The sequence below is a fragment of the Bos javanicus genome, chromosome 16, assembly GCF_032452875.1.
Source record: "Bos javanicus breed banteng chromosome 16, ARS-OSU_banteng_1.0, whole genome shotgun sequence".
In the NCBI taxonomy this organism is placed as follows: Eukaryota; Metazoa; Chordata; class Mammalia; order Artiodactyla; family Bovidae; genus Bos; species Bos javanicus.
In genome coordinates this window covers 38,439,960-38,456,346 of record NC_083883.1, presented here as the reverse complement: position 1 = coordinate 38,456,346, position 16,387 = coordinate 38,439,960, and positions in this window count along the sequence as shown.

Below are 16,387 nucleotides of genomic sequence, written 5' to 3'. Positions count from 1 at the left end.
CAGCGACTCGATGGACGTGAGTTTGAATGAACTCCGGGAGTTGGTGATGGACAGGGAGGCCTGGCGTGCTGCGATTCATGGGGTCACAAAGAGTCGGACATGACTGAGCGACTGAACTGAACTGAAAAATGTGTTAGCAACAGTATTTGAAAGATTTGTTATTTTATTTCTTCTCCTTTATATTCAGATAATATTTTCCAGTGACTTTCACCTAAACAAGCTTTGAAAGGAATATACGTAGTAACACTTCAGTGCTTCCATATTTAGTTTTCATTAAGGCCTACACTACACACACATAAAAATATTAATCCACAGGTAAAGCTTAAATAGAAGGAAAACAATATTGTACACCCAATTTTTCTCAAGATTTAAGTCATCAAACCTGCTAAATTTTAAACCTCCCTATTCTAAGAATTTTTTTTCCTCATTTCTTACCATGTATTAAGACAATGTCTGGAAACAAAAATTTGTCCAATAGACTGGCACTGATTTGATTTTTACGATGTTGTGTAAAACCCTTATGGCTAAGAGATAATCATATGTAATTTAAATCTTCAGCACCATGGCCAGCATCTATTTAGTCTAAAAACTTCTGCTTGGGCTAGTGATGAAAATCACAGGTATCATTTAATTTCAGAGATTAAGGAATCCTTAGGCGAAACAATCAACCATCCATTTAATCCCTGCACCTCCTCTACTGCCATCCAGACTCTCACTTGAATGCATCACCCTATGGTTATAGTAATATATACAGTTTACTTTGCTAATGCCATTAACACAAATGAAAAAACCAAGGCTAAAATAGTCCTATAGGTCTGAAAAAAAAAAGTTTATTCTAAATATATATAACTTTATTTTAGTGTCCAGTATATGCTAGTTCAATTGAGTTACTGACTTTACTTATTACTACATCCTTCCATCGAGTATAAGGCAAATTGTTTTAAGTTTCTAGGAACTGAAATGGGTTGAGAGGGAGAAAAAAAATTTGAGGAAGACACAAACCTTTATCTCAAAGAATTCATATTTCAGTGGGTAATAGTCATGAGGATACAGTAAACTACAACACTGTAATACAGTCTATAATCTAGACAAAATTATTAGAGGAGATAGAAGAAGGAGCAATTCATTCTATTTTAAAATCAATCACTACTTCTTAGGAGAGTTGGCAATGAAAGATGAGTCAAAATGTTAAAGGGAGATAAGTAAGAGAAGAGGAATTCAGAGAAAACAAACTACATGAGCTAAGCTATAAAGTAGTGAAAAAACACAGTGGTTTGTGTTTTAGAAACAGTCTTGTATAACTGGAGAAGAGAATATGTGGTGGGTGGACTGAGAACATAATGAGAAGCCAGAATGAAAAATTCTTCAGATGGAATACTAATGTACTGGGGTTCAGTTCTGGTAGTTTTGTTTGCAGAGCCAGGGAAGAAATCTGTATGATAATCAACCAATATCCTAAATAGTAAACATTGAATAAATTGAGAAATTACCATATCAAATTCGTGTTGGACACATTGTTTTGGAGGTATTTGAGTTCAATATCTCTCAATTAAAAGGAACTTTTTATTATGTTTAGCCAACATTTCTCCAAATTGAATTTAGTCATAATGAGATGTTGGGTCATATGGGAAGAACTCACACTGAAGAGGTCTGTGGAATTCCAAGATTATTTAATTATAGTGGTAAAGAGCTATATGAGGTAGGGGCATACTTACTATAATTTAACCAGAACTGGAAAGTCTCATGCCCACCAAAATAAATACCCTCTAAACAGATGTCTTGGTGCCAAAAATTACACAATTAATTCCTTTGGTATATCCCTCAGTAACATTTTAGTGTTATAAAACTATAAAAGACATATTCTTAATCATGAGATAAGTGCTGGAAAAGCATGAAGACAATCCAGTATGCATTAAAAGTTAGGAAGAAAAGAGATTATAGCAGAAGAATACTAGAGACAAACTTTATATTATCTGTGTAGTGCCAGCCCTGAAGATACATTTGTTGTAAAAAAATAAATACATTAAGAATCAAAATCCAATAATTCCAAGAAACATTTACTAAGAAGCTATTGTGTTTCAGGAACTGAAATAAAATACTTTAATAAGGACTTCCCTGATGGTCCAGTGGTTAAGAATCCGCCTGCCAATGCAGGAGACACAGGTTCGATCACGGGCCCAGGAAGATCCCATATGCCAGGGAGCAACTAAGCTTGCATGCTGCAACTAAGCCCCAGCACCACAACTACTGACCCTACACTCTGGTGCTCGAAAACTGCAACTTCTGAAGCCTGCGTATTCTAAAGCCTGTGCTCTACAACTAGAGAAAGCACATGTGCAGCAATGAAGACTCAGCACAGTCAGAAACACATATTTATAATAAATAAACATTTATAATAAATTTATGCATTTATTATAAATAAATAAGCAGAACTCTTCCTGGGCCAGCTGGCTCAGATGGTAAAGAATCTGCTTACAATACAGGATACCTGGGTTGGATCCCTGGGTCAGGAAGTTCCCCTAGACGACGGCTTGGCAACCCACTCCGGTATTCTTGCCTGGAGAATCCCATGGATAGAGGAGCCTCACAGGCTACAGTCCATGGGATTGCAAACAGTCAGAGATGACTGAGTGACTGAAACTTTCATGATCATAAATAAAAAAATAAATAATATTTTTAAAATGCATTAATAAAACATGGATACTTTCTTGAAGAATTTACTCTCAGTTGGGAAAGACAGCAGGTGAAAAGATAATTTGGATAAGATTTGGAATGTGCTCTTTTTAAGATAAAAACAGGATTCTGTGGATACTTATTCTAACAGGAGACTTAGCAAGTGCTTCATGGAGGAGGCAATAATAAAGCTGGTTCTTAAAGAGTGATTTTTTTTTAATTTTTATCGGAGTATAGTTGATTTACAGTGTTGTGTTAGTTTCAAAGGTACAGCAAAGTGATTCAGTTATATATATATATGCTGCTAAGTCACTTCAGTCGTGTCCGACTCTGTGCAACCCCATAGACGGCAGCCCACCAGGCTCCCCCGTCCCTTGGATTCTCCAGGCAAGAACACTGGGGTGGGTTGCCATTTCCTTCTCCAATGCATGAAAGTGAAAAGTCAAAGTGAAGTCGCTCAGTCATGTCCGACTCTTAGCGACCCCATGGACGGCAAGCCTACCGGGCTGCTCCGTCTATGGGATTTTTCCAGGCAAGAGTACTGGAGTGGGGTGCCATCACCTTCTCCTATATATATATATATATATATATATATACACACACACACATATATTCATTTTTATGTTTTAGGTTATCACAGATTATTGAATAGAGTTCCCTGTGATATACAATAGGTTCTTGTTGGTTATCTAATATATAGTAGTATGTGTGTGTTCACACTAAGCCCTGATTTATCCCTCTCCACCACCTTTCCCCTTTGGTAACCATAAGTTTGTTTTCAGTATCTGTAAGTCTGTTTTATGTTTTGCGAGTATTCATTTGTATCATTTTTTAAAAAAAGATACCACATATGAATGATATCATATGATATTTGTCTTTGTCTGATTTACTTAGTATGATAATCTCTAAGTCCATCCATGTTGCAGCAAGTGGCATTATTTCATTCCCTTTTTTATCTGAGTAATATTCCATTGAAAATATGCACCACATCTTTATCCATTCCTCTGTCAACGGTCATTGAAGTTGCTTCCACTTCTTGGCGACTATAAATAGTGTTGCAGTGACCATTGGGGTGCACGTGTCCTTTTGGACTATGGTTTTCTCCAGGTATAACTCGTTGCAGTTTTGACTAGCATTTCTCTAATGATTAGTGATGTTGAGCATCTTCTCATTTGTTTTTTTGGCCATCTGTATGCCTTCTTTGCAGAGAAGGCAATGGCACCCTACTCCAGTACTCTTGCCTGGAAAATCCCATGGATGGAGGGGCCTGGTAGGCTGCAGTCCATGGGGTCGCTAAGAGTCGGACACAACTGAGCGACTTCACTTTCACTTTTCACTTTCATGCATTGGAGAAGGAAAATGGCAACCCACTCCAGTGTTCTTGCCTGGAGAATCCAATGGACGGGGAAGCCTGGTGGCTGCCGTCTTTGGGGTCGCAGAGTCGGACACGACTGAAGTGACTTAGCATAGCATGCCTTCTTTGGAGAAATGTCTATTTAGATTTTCTGCCCATTTTTTGATTGTGTTGTTTTCTTGATATCAAGCTGCATGAGCTGTTTGTATATTTTGGAGATTGATTCCTTGTTGGTCACTTCATTTGCAAATATTTTCTTCCATTCTGTTGGCTGTCTTTTCATTTTATTTATGATTTCCTTTGCTGTGCAGAAGCTTTTAAGTAAGTCCCATTTGCTTAGCTTTGTTCTTATTTAAATTACTCTAGAAGGTAGATCAATAAATACATTTTGGAATTTATGTCAAAGAATATTTTGACTATGCTTTCCTCTAAGAGTTTTATAGTGTCTGGCTTGCATTTAGGTCTTTGATCCATTTTTAGCTTATATTTGTGCACAGTATGAAAGAATGTTCTCCTTTAATTGTTTTACATGTAGCTGCCCAGTCTTCCTAGTACCACTTATTGAAGAGACTTATTCTCCATTATATATTCTTGCCTTCTCTGTCATAGATTAATTGGCCATAGGTGCATGGGATTATTTCTGGGGTTTCGATCCTCTTCCATTGGTCTGTACTTCTGTTTTTGTGCCAGTAGCATGCTGTTTTTATTGCTATAGCTTGGTAGCATAGTATGAAGTCAGGGGGTCTGATTCTTCCAGCTCCGTTTTTCTTTCTCAGGATTGCTTTGGTTTGGGGGAACTTTTGTGTTTCCACATAAATTTTAAAATTTGGAATGATTAAGATTAAGTAAGAACATAAGTTGGGGGTCCTGATCTGATGAGATTGGTGTTCTTATAAGAAAAGACACCAGAAAGCTCTGTTTTATCTCTTCTCAGATGCATGTATCTTGAAAAGGCCATATGGGGATAGAGTGAGAATGCAATTGTTTACAAGACAGGAAGAGATTCCTTACCAGGAACCAACCTTGAATTACCTTGATCTTGAATTTTTAGCCTCCAAAACTGTGAGAAAATAAATTTCTGTTGTCCAAATCACCCAGCCTGTGGTATTGTAGTATGGAAGTCCAAGCAGACTAATGCAGCTTGTAAGTAAAAAATTAGCACACGCGCTCAAGTCTTCTGACTCCAAATTCCAAGATTTTTAACAGTGTCAAGTATTTTAAAATCTAAGAATCCAGCTACACAAGAAAAACGCACATGAAAAGGAAAAGACAACAAATGGCAAAGTGTTCAATGAAATATAATCAGATGTAAGGAAAGTGGTATTATTAGAGATCTAATAGAGGATTTAAGGATCGACACAATTTTGGCTAGATAGTAAGATTATTAGGTGAAAATGGTGGAGAAAACAGATAAGAAGGAACAGAAATGAGCCTGGAATATTAAGGCAGAAGGTTCTTACACTCCATGGGAGAACTGGGATCTGAAACATGATTAGTGAGGTAAGACTAGCTGTGGGCTTGAGGTAATAGCAGAGCCTTGGGCAGACCCAGCAGAAGTTCATTGTCACTGAAACCATCTCCACTTCTGAAGCAGCTTTGAAGACTGGGTTATGCCTGGCAGGATAGAGCACCTTTACCTCCAAGCCAGGGGCCTGGCTAATGTTTAATCACCCTTAATTCAAGATATTCCTCTGTGACAGGAGTTTTATGAGAGGATACCTCATCAAAAAAGGAGTGTCTAATAATGTTAGACATGGTCCAGAATTAGAAAGCTTTTTAGTAGTAGGAAGCAAAAAGAGCTTGGGGGGTGGTGGGGGTGGGAAGCCAGGAATCTATGATAGGGATGAATGCTAAAATGTATTACAATGCACTCAGGATTGATTTTAATCAAGTATGGTGAGGCCAACACACTAGGAACGACTGCTACTGAAAAAAAAAAAAAACAAAAAAAGGCTTATTGCTATAGTTCCCAAGAGGCAGGGGCATTCCATGGCCTGCAGGACCATACAAAGAAGCACTTGGGTCAGTCAGGAGCAGAGAGGAGAAGAAGAAATTATGAGGCAGAGTAATTTTGAGGTAGGTGTTTTGAGAGGAGGAATGGGCAGTACACAATGGATAGTTTAAGATAACATAGTTTGAATAATTTCAATAGGTTCTAGGCTATAGAGGTGATCCCTGATTGCGTGCTAAGACACTTCAGTCGTGTCTGATTCTTTGTGCCCCTAAGGACTGTAGTCTGCCAGGCTTCTCTGTCCATGGGATTCTCCAGGCAAGAATACTGGTTGCCATTTCCTACTCCAGGGAATCTTCCCCACCCAGGCATTGAACTCGTGTCTCCTGCATTGGCAGGTAGGCTCTTTACCACTAGTGCCACCTGGGAAGCCAAATCCCCAGTTATCTGGTACCTAGTCACAGGGAGACTACTTGCTTAGTGTGTAAGAATTTGCAATGGAGGTGGATGGAGGTTACGAGCTCTGATTGGTTGGTTTGCATGTCAAAGGTGTGCTCACAGGCAAGTTGTTTGCTATCTCTAGGAACTAGAGAACTGCTGGGAAGGGCAACACTTCCCATGTTCCCCAAGGCACCCAAGATATCAAATATAGGAAATTAAAAACATGACTAATATTCAAAACACTGTCCAAAATGTGTAGAATGAAAAAGTGAACTGAAAGAATAGGTAAGGAGTCAGGAGGTGATGTAAATCTGATATCTGGATCTTGTAATATTTGATTTAGCCACTTGGATTCAGAAATGTAGACAGATGCTGCTGCTGCTGCTAAGTTGCTTCAGTCGTGTCTGACTCTGTGTGACCCCATAGACAGCAGCCCACTAGGCTCCTCTGTCCCTGGGATTCTCCAGGCAAGAATACTGGAGTGGGTTGCCATTTCCTTCTCCAATGCATGAAAATGAAAAGTGAAAGTGAAGTTGCTCAGTCATGCCCAACTCTTAGCGACCCATGAACTGGAGCCTACCAGGCTCCTCCGTCCATGGGATTTGCCAGGCAAGAGTACTGGAGTGGGGTGCCATTAGGTAGATAGATAGATGGGCTTCCTCAGTGGTTCAGTGATAAAGAATCCACCTGCAGTGCAGGAGACCCAGGAGACATGGGTTCAGTCCCTGGGTTGGGAAATTCCCCTGGAGGAGGGCATGGCAACCCACTCCACAGTTCTTGCCTGGAGAATCCCATGGACAGAGGAGCCTGGCAGGCTACAGTCCAAGGGGTCACAAAGAGTTGGACATGACCAAAACAACTGAGCATGCATGCAGGTAGATAAATATTGTTGGGCCACTGAAGATGGTTGCTCTCTTGCTCTCTGATATCCCTGCCTGACTAGTGCCTGCTTCACATACACCTATTCATATGTCTGACCATCCTGCATACTTGTCCCAAGCTCCAGATAGTGATTACTCTTATCAAACGGGCAGTGAGAGGCATGCCTCTCTACAGATTTCCCTGGTCACAAATAAATCCATCCAATATCAATTCCCCTATAACTGGTAATCCTCCCTTCCCTCTACCCTTCCCTTGGGAGCAAAGACTGCCACTATGTCCTGCCCACCATCTGTGGCACAAGGTGGGGTGTTGCTCCAGAACCTTGCTCCAGACATGTAAGCTCCCCCATCCATTAAACCACTGATGTCTCTATTGCTGATTATGGGTTCTTTCTTCCATCTTGAAGCTGGGCAAGTGCAGGCTTTGCAGGCCTATGGGGTGCAGCCCAACAGAGAGAGAGTTTTTTCCCCCTTTTGTTTTAAAGGGGCTACAACATAACCAGGCTACATTTGGCAACAGCCTGTAGGTTTGTTAGGTAAACCAGAAATAGATTCCAATAACTGCATTTTTGGAAATTTATGAAGGCATTAAGGCCTAAGAATATTGTGCTGGATATGACCTTACCAAATCATGCCCTTGTGGGTTGAAACAATTAATGTACCTCCAAATTTACAGTTATGATATTCAGATATCAGCTTACTTAACTTTAAGTCTCTGGCCCAGTAACTTCTAATGTTCTGAACTTTTAATTCTGAACATTAAATATTTAAAACAGACATGATTCTAAACCACATTTCATTAACAGGCTCTGTTTTAAATGAGTTTCTTTGTATAAGTAATGCCAATTTGTGCTCGATTTGTTCAAAAGCTATTTAAAATCCCTCGAACCTCAAATGTATTATTATGTCGTAATGCCAACCTCATTTATGGAAATACATGTAAGAGAACAGAAATATTTCATGTCATTCTTTCTTTGCTTCCCCAGAGGGAGTTGAATGTGCTTCTTTAAAGCAAAGTGACAATTTCTGATACAGGTTTATTTAATCTTTAAAAAAATTGCATAGAACAATCAAACATGAGTGTTAATGAGAAACATATGTGAGGTTCCGAATATTCTGTAAATGAATGCAAAGTAACGTTCCAATCAACAAGGGGTCAGGTTTCCTTGCCTGTTTCCATACATATGAAATCAGAGAGCCCAAGAGGGTGAGCGTAGGTGTGTGACCATTCATGATTCCATGTGTATGTCTGTGTGTGTTGTGAAAGGCCTGCCTTTGCTGCAGCTCCCAGCAGCCTAAAGAAGCAATCTTTTACATGAAGCAAGACACAGTCCGGGATATTAACACTCTACCATTTCCAAGAGCCTCTGTTCACACCAGCTCCAGAGTAAACACCATGAAAGAAGGAGCCTCAAGCTGCTAAAAAGCACACAAAGCAACAAGGAGAAACAGTTCCAAATCCCATAAAAATGGAAAATGTTTCAAGAACAACTGCTCGTTTGTTCAAAGAGTACCCACAGAGCAGGAGGGTAAATAAAACTCAGTACCTGTTAGATTTATAGGCAAATAACCATTATCTACTATGTGTAGATGAGTGAAGGATAATTTTATGCAAACCACAATAAGTAAATTCAAACAGTAAGAAACAAGCCTGCACAGTAAGAGCAGGAAGTTCAAAAAATAAGGAAATGGTATTTTCTGTTGCTGGATCACCAACCTGGGAAATTCATTATAGAGCCAAAGACTGGAATAGGATTTTATAAAGGCATTAGGTTGAAATAGAGCTATGAATCCCTTAGGATTTGTGTGGTGACTTCATATAGGCAAGATTTTGCTCCCCAGGATCTAATTACTGATTGGCCTTACATAGCGGATTATGGAGAATTAGTATATCGGGAGTTTTTACATAACAGAGTGCACTGTATAAATTCCCTGGGAGCCTTCATGGTGTATCCAATTTTTGAATGAATCAGTTTCAATCAAGTATCATCAGGAGCCAAATACCCTAAGCAAAGGAGCTTGGGATTTTATGGACGTGGGTTCCAGGGCAGTATAGTTTTCAAATCAAAGTAGTGCTTTTATAAAATTTTTCAAGAGCAGGACATTTGACTTTGTCAAGTTTAAAATCTCCTTAAATTTTGTAGATTTTAAGTTTGAAAGTGAAATCAAGGTGTTTTAGGTTCAGGTTTCAACTGTGTGTGTGTGTGTGTGCTCAGTCATGTCCAACTCTTTGCAACACCATGGACTGTAGCCTGCGAGTCTCCTCTGTCCCCGGAATTTTCCTGGCAAGAATCCTGGAGTGGATTGCCATGTCCTTTTCCAGGGATCTTCTCAATTTACTTCTTATCAAATGGTGGTTTCCTGGGTGGAGGTGAAAGATGAAAAAGGAAGTTTTTAAAGAATTACATAAAATGCCTGTAAATATATTCATTAAAATAAGAGCATCAATTTACTTCTAACAAACCATGTTTTAATGAGGCATGTGTCAAAGAATGTGACATTTATATATCTCAATTGAAAAGTATGTGAGCATAAAACCAAGAGGAAAATGTTCTTACAACAAGATGAGTGTAGGTTTTAGTGAAACTAATTTTGTTTAAATGGTTTTGCTGAATTAAAAGCTCCAGTGACTTCACATTATGGGTTAGATGCATAGTATATCAAATAAACTTGCAGAGGCTTTGAAGTCAGATATAACTGGATTTAAATCTATACTCTGGAGGGAATGAGGAAGAAGTGGAGGCAATGAAGGAAAAAAGAGGGGAAGGGAGAGAAGGAAGTAGGACAGAAAGAGCATGCACTGAGCAGTTTCTCTGTACTATGTGCTAATCAAGATGCTTTAAAATACATTTGCCTTCTGCTGCTAGCTGTGCGATCTTAGGCAAATGTATCTTCTTGAGCCTCAGAAAGAACGATTGTTGTGAGATTCTAGGAAGACAGTAGTGGCAGCATAGATTTTTAGGTCCTCCTGGATTACCACATTAAAAAGACAGCATCTAGATAGCGAAAAATGGGCTTCCCTTTTAGCTTTTACTCTTTTAGTAAAAGAGTCTGCCTGCAATGCAGGAGACCTGGGTTAGATTCCTGGGTCGGGAAGATCACCTGGAGAAGGAAATGGCAACCCACTCCAGTATTCTTGCCTGGAGAATCCTATGGGCAGAGAAGCCTGGAAGGTTATAGTCTATGGGGTTGCAAGAGTTGAACACAAGTGAACGACTAAGCACACACATCGCAAAAGCAAAAATTCAGCAAACTGGGTAACAAGGCACAACACAACCTCAAAATAAAAGCAGGTAGAGACAAAGTCGGAGAAGGCAATGGCACCCCACTCCAGGACTCTTGCCTGGAAAATCCCATGGACGGAGGAGCCAGGTGGGCTGCAGTCCATGGGGTCGCTAAGAGTCAGACACGACTGACCGACTTCACTTTCACTTTTCACTTTCATGCATTGGAGAAGGAAACGGCAACCCACTCCAGTGTTCTTGCCTGGAAAATCCCAGGGATGGGGCAGCCTGGTGGGCTGCCGTCTATGGGGTTGCACAGAGTTGGACACGACTGAAGTGACTTAGCTTAGCAGAGACAAACTATCAGTAGCCACAAGACCTGTGTGCCGTTGGCATCTGTGTGGGAAAAAAAAAAAAAAAACAGTGGAAAATAACAAGGCATTTGATGATCTGAAGAATAAGAGAACAAAGAAACTTCCAGTAGATAGTACCTGAAAAGTACAATGTGCCAGTTTGAGAAAAATGGCTGAAACTGAGAAAGGTGTTGTTCCCTCCAGCATCATATGAATGTAAAGGACCTATTGTCAGTTCTTTAAAGGTGAAGCAGTCTACTGTCCAGGAATGCTCACACTTGACGCATCATGGGACAGCTCTCTATATTGAGGAGACACTTGGAATGCAGGCATGATTTAGAAAGAAAGAGACAAGAAAGGGAGAAGAGATAGACAAAAGTGGGGAAGCAGAATAGAGTCTGAAAATCTCAGAAAGCAAGATGCTATTTTATTTAAATCATTGTATGCAAATAGCAGAAGGGGGAGGACTAAGAAGTTAGAAAATTTACTACTGCTTTCTAAACATTCAGGTAAAATAATTTTATAAAACATGAACAACTAAAAATGTATCTAGTTCAAATCCCATATAATCACAATGAAATCACACCAGAAAGACATGAAAGAGAAAAAAAAAGATCAAAACTGTAAATTATTATTTCAGAAGAACCCAATATATGTTAATGATATAAAACATGAAATAGTAACATAACACAAAAGTAAGGTAATACAATTCAAAACATAATTAAAAATTTTAAATATTTAAGAAATGGAAGTTCTACTAGAATGCATGAGTAAATTAATGCAACAAATAATTAAAATTTGGAAATCAAGAGGAAAAATTAAATTATAATGAAAAGAAGAGGGACAAAATGAATTTAAGAGAAAATGACAAATATTTAAGATAGGTAAAGAAGTTGCAATATATGAATATTAGGAATCTATGAAAATGAAAACCCAAGGAAGAGAACAAAACAAATTTTTTAATTATAATTCAAGAAAATATTCCTGATATTTTTAAAAAGGATATGAAACTACAAACTGAAGAAGTGAAGTGAAAGTTGCTCAGTCGTGTACAACTGTTTGCAACCCAGAATTCTGAATAGCCAGAATTAGCCTTTCCCTTCTCCAATGACTCTTCCCAACCCAGGGATCAAACCCAGGTCTCCTGCATTGCAGGTAAGGAAAGCCCAAGAATACTGGAGTGGGTAGCCTATCCCTTCTCCAGGAGATCTTCCTGAGCCAGGAATCGAACCAGGATCTCCTGCATTGTAGGCAGATTCTTTCCTAACAGATCTATCAGTGAAGCCCTACATATTGAAAGAGTACACCATATAACTGACTCTATCCTTGCAAAATAGCCAACATCAAAACATGGTCTAATAAAATTACTAGACCTTGTGAGAAAAAATATTTGAATTTTTAGGCAAAAAACACGTGTGACTTATAAAGGACAGAAAATTACATTAACAAACTTTTAATGAGCAATACTTTATGCCAGAAGAAAATAAAGTAACAAATTTAAGACATTTAAGGAAATAAAATGTGAGCCAAGGATTTTATATTTAGTAATACTGAATTTCAAGTATAAAAAGCACAGACAACTCTTAGCAATAAGCAAGACCTCAAGGAATATTGTTTCCATGAGCTCTTCCTAAAAAATATAGTAAAGAATATGCTTCAGACAACCAAAATGACTACAAGACATTGAATAAATATTGGAGGACAACTTAAAAGAAAAGGACAAATTCCTAGAAATCTATAATTTCTGAAGGTAGGCTACAGTCCATGGGGTTGCAAGAGTCGGACACGACTTAGTGCACTGTCTCACCCCAGAGATCCTGCCACATATACCACAAAACCCAAACATCCCCCAATGACCTTGGCCCCACTGTTCCAATCACTCCCAGGTGGGAATTCAGGCACATGTCCACAGAGGTCACAGACAACATACATACGGTTCTGTTATGTCCCATATATTACCCTTTCATGTCCCAAGGAAGATATTTTCTCTTAGAGATTTTCATTTAGTGTATCTTTAAAAAATCTTGTGTTAAACTTGCCTCCATCTTTTTCTTGGGTAAGGACAACCCAGAAATGGCCTTTTTGTGTCTGTGATGTTGCCATTCACAGCTTTCTTGATAGGCCTAGTACAGTTTTGAGAACAGGGTTGCTGTATGCTGAATGTCAGACGGCAGCTCTTAGCTTTGCCTATCTTAGGTCGTCATGCTGTGCATTTTTTATTGGTGTACCATATTTGATTTGTCCCTAATACCTTTGAAGTTTTTCTGAGAAATGAATAATGCAACATGAACTTATTAAAATACATTTTAAGCTTTTAAAAAAATAAAAAAAAGAAATAGAGAATATGAACAGACCAATTATCAGTAATGAAATTGAATTAAAAACTTTTTAAAACTCCCAACAAACAAAAGTATAAGATCAGATGTCTTCACAGGTGAAATTTACTGAACATTTTGAAGAGGAGTTAACACCCATCCTTCTCAAACTATTCCAAAAAATGTCAGAGGAAGGAATCCTTCTGATCTCATTCTACAAAGTGAGTATCACCCTGATACCAAAATCAGCAAAGACACCACAAAAAGAAAATTATAGGCCAAAATCCCTGTTCAATATAGATCCAAAAATTCTTAACAAAATACTAGCAAACCAAGTTCAATGATACATTAAAAGGATCATACGTTATGATAAAATGAGATTTATCCCAGGGAACCAAGAATGGTTTAATATCAACAAATCAATCAATGTGATACACCTCATTAATAAAGTGAAGAAGAAAAATCAGACAATCGTTTCCATAAATGCAGAGAAAGTTGTGACAAATTCAACATTCATTTATGATAAAACTCTCAACAAACTGGATGTAGAGGGAACATACCTCAACATAATAAAGGCCACATATGACAAGCTTACAGTTAATATTATACTCAACAATGAAAAGCTAAAAATATTTCCTCTAAGGTTTGAAACAAGACAAGGATGCCCACTCTCACCATTTTTATTCTATTTAGTACTGGAAGTCCTAGCCACAGCAATTATACACAAAAATAAATACACTAATAAAAGAAATTCAAATTGAAAAGGAAGAAGTTAAACCATAATTGTCTGCAGATGACACAATACTATATATAAAAAATCATAAAGACACCACCAAAAAACTAATAAATGAATTCATTAAAGTTGCAGGAAACAAAATCACCATGCAGAAATGTGTTGCATTTCTATACACTAATAACAAACTACCAGAGAAAAACAATCCCATTTACAATTGCATAAAAAAAAGAATAAAATACCTAGAAACAAATCTAACCAAGGAAGCAAAAGACCTGTACACAGGAAACTATTTGACACTGATGAAAGAACTTGAACACTACACAAATGCAAAAATAAACTGTGCTCATGGATTAGAAGAATTAATATTGTTGAAATGACTCTATTTCCCCAAACAATTTACAAATGCAATTCAATGCCTATGAAAATACCAATGACATTTTTCATAGAACTAGAGCAGATAATTCTAAAATTTGTACGGAAACACAAAAGATACCAGATAGCTGAAACAATCTTGAGAAAGAAGAACAAAGCTGGAGATCTCACGCTCCATAATTTCAAACTATACTTCAAAGCTACAGTAATCAAAAAAAGTATAGTATTGGCACAAAAACAGACCCATAGGTCAATAGAACACAATAGAGAGCCCAGAAATAAACCTAAACTTTTGTGGTCAGTTAATCTACAACTAAGAAAATACAACAGAGAAAGGGCAGTCTTTTCAACAAATGTTGTTAGGAGAGCTGGACAGCCACATGCAAGGGAATCAAACTGAATTACTTTCTCATACCACATACACAAATAAATTTAAGATAAATTAAATATGTAAATGTAAGGCCTGAAACCATAAAACTTCTAGGAGAAAATACAGGCAATATGCTCTTTGATAACAGCCTTAACTATGTATGTTTAACTAGGTCTCCTTAAGTAAGCGAAACAAAAGCACTAATTAAAAATAGGACTATATCAAACTAAAAAACCTTTGTACAGCAAAGAAACTATCAACAAAATGAAAATGTCACCTACTGAATAGAAGATATTTGTAAATGATGCGTCCGATAAGTGATTAATATCCAAAATACAAAGAACTCACACAAATTAACATAAAAAACAAATAACCTTATTAAAAATGGGTCCTCCATATGACTATATAGTATTTTAGTATAATAAAATAGATTTATTCTCAGGCCAGCAGCAACCAATAAGATAGAGACAAAATAAATGCATGCTGCTGCTGCTGCTAAGTCACTTCAGTCGTGTCCGACTCTGCACGACCCCATAGACGGCAGCCCACCAGGCTCCCCTGTCCCTGGGATTCTCCAGGCAAGAACACTGGAGTGGGTTGCCATTTCCTTCTCCAATGCATGCAAGTGAAAAGTGAAAGTGAAGTCGCTCAGTCGTGTCTGACTCTTATCGACCCCATGGACTGCAGCCCACCAGGCTCCTCCATCCATGGGATTTTCCAGGCAGGAGGACTGGAGTGGGGTGCCATTGCCTTCTCCAAACACTATCACCAAGCCTCCCTCTTGTCCACTACTCTATCCATGAAGAGTACTATTATTTAAGAGGAAAATATGCAAAAGCCCCAAATCCTCTTTGCTCTAGTGGCCTACATGCAGTTAAATGTAGAACCTACGTTGTTGTTGTTTAGTCGCTGTCATTTCTGACTCTTGCAACTCCATGGACTGTAGCTCTCCTGGCTTCTCTGTCCACGGGACTTCCCAGGCAAGAATACTTGAGCGGGTTACCATTTCCTTCTCCAGAGAATCTTCTTGACCCAAGGATTGAACCCATGTCTCCTGCCTTGGCAAATGGATTCTTTACCATTGAGCCACTTGGGAAGCCCACAGAACCTACTACTTTATGAAAAGCACCAGTAATTTTCATTTTATCTGGTGATTTCCCTCCTTGTCTATAGATATTCATTCAAAACTTATTTACTAAACACTTCCTATTGCCTGTTTTACTTTTCCTTTGCTTTGAGTAAACTGACCAGCAAAATGAAAGAGTAGAGTATATGTTCCTTTTAGTTTATATTTGACTTTCCATTTCAGGCTTTTCATATTTGTTCAATTTTAATGATATTATAAACTCAAATGTACTGGCAACAGAATAACCTTGGAATCAATCCTAGCCCAACATCTCAAGGGTTTAAAAAAGAAAGGTATTCTGGGAGCCATGAAAATATTTTTATAAGGTAAAATAAAACCAATCTTGTTAAAAAAAAAAGTGTTTAGGTTGTTAATGTTTCCTTAGTTCAGATGGAGAAATTTTCACCAGCATGTCCACTTGGTTATGGGGGAGATTATTTGATAGAATTCAGTCAAGATACCATTTAAAGTAAAGTACACATTACCACATCCTGAGGAAAGAAAATTCTGGTAAGTGGACAAGCAGCATTTTGTTTACTTAGTTTTTACTTCCTTTTGCTTTTGTGATGGAATACCAGCATCTTCTACTTA